This window comes from Triticum dicoccoides, chromosome 1B, assembly GCF_002162155.2.
Source record: "Triticum dicoccoides isolate Atlit2015 ecotype Zavitan chromosome 1B, WEW_v2.0, whole genome shotgun sequence".
Lineage (NCBI taxonomy): Eukaryota > Viridiplantae > Streptophyta > Magnoliopsida > Poales > Poaceae > Triticum > Triticum dicoccoides.
Window position 1 is genome coordinate 184,768,435 of NC_041381.1, and position 850 is coordinate 184,769,284.

Consider the following 850-nt stretch of genomic DNA (forward strand, 5'->3'; position numbering starts at 1 on the left):
CAACGCAATAATCTGCGTGCGAGGAAGAGAGAAGGGGCGGGCAAAACGGAGACAAACAAGAGAAGGGTTAACGATAGGGAGAATCTCTCTCTGAATCCTAATCAGTTTAGAGACGGACGAAGACACAGAAAGGCAAGGGAGTTGCTGGAGAATAGCTTGGGTTCGGGCGCCAGGAACCTGGGGGTGCGGCCCTTTGTAGGCGAGAGAACCAGAACCGGGGCTTTTCTAGGCAGTCCATCGGGAGAAGCGGGTCGAGTCCTGCTACTCCCGTAGGAGTTGTTGGATTCCCCGAAGAGGAAAGATGATGTAGCACAACAACAGAAAGTATTTCCCTTAGTTAAGAACTATGGCACCCCGGCTCGGAGAGACCGGAAAACCCCGTATCCCAGCCCAGAGATCAAGTCTTCTGGAATACGGCACTGCTTGGCATAGAACAAATCAGCTCTTATTACAAATGATATGGATACAATGGTTCCAATATCACAACAGATTACATCGGCATGGTGACACTATGCCTGATAGGTTGCTCTATGCTAGCAGTAGAACAACTCGTAGGAGTGGAAGAACTTCTAGCAGCGGAACAACAATGACAGTGATGGACTCCACTCCAAAGGGACTCTGGCTGGAACGCATGTCCTAGCTCGCAAACTCGGGATCCTTGGCAATCAATCAAACACGGCATGACCTGCAAACTGGCATGACACGTCAGGTGAGTATTTTGATTGTACTCACAAGCTCACATCAACAAAGCAATCAAACCATACAACAGCATGGCATTAACAGGTTAAAGCAATGAAGAACATGATTCCACTAGAACAATATGAGCATGGCATGAACATATGAACATGAT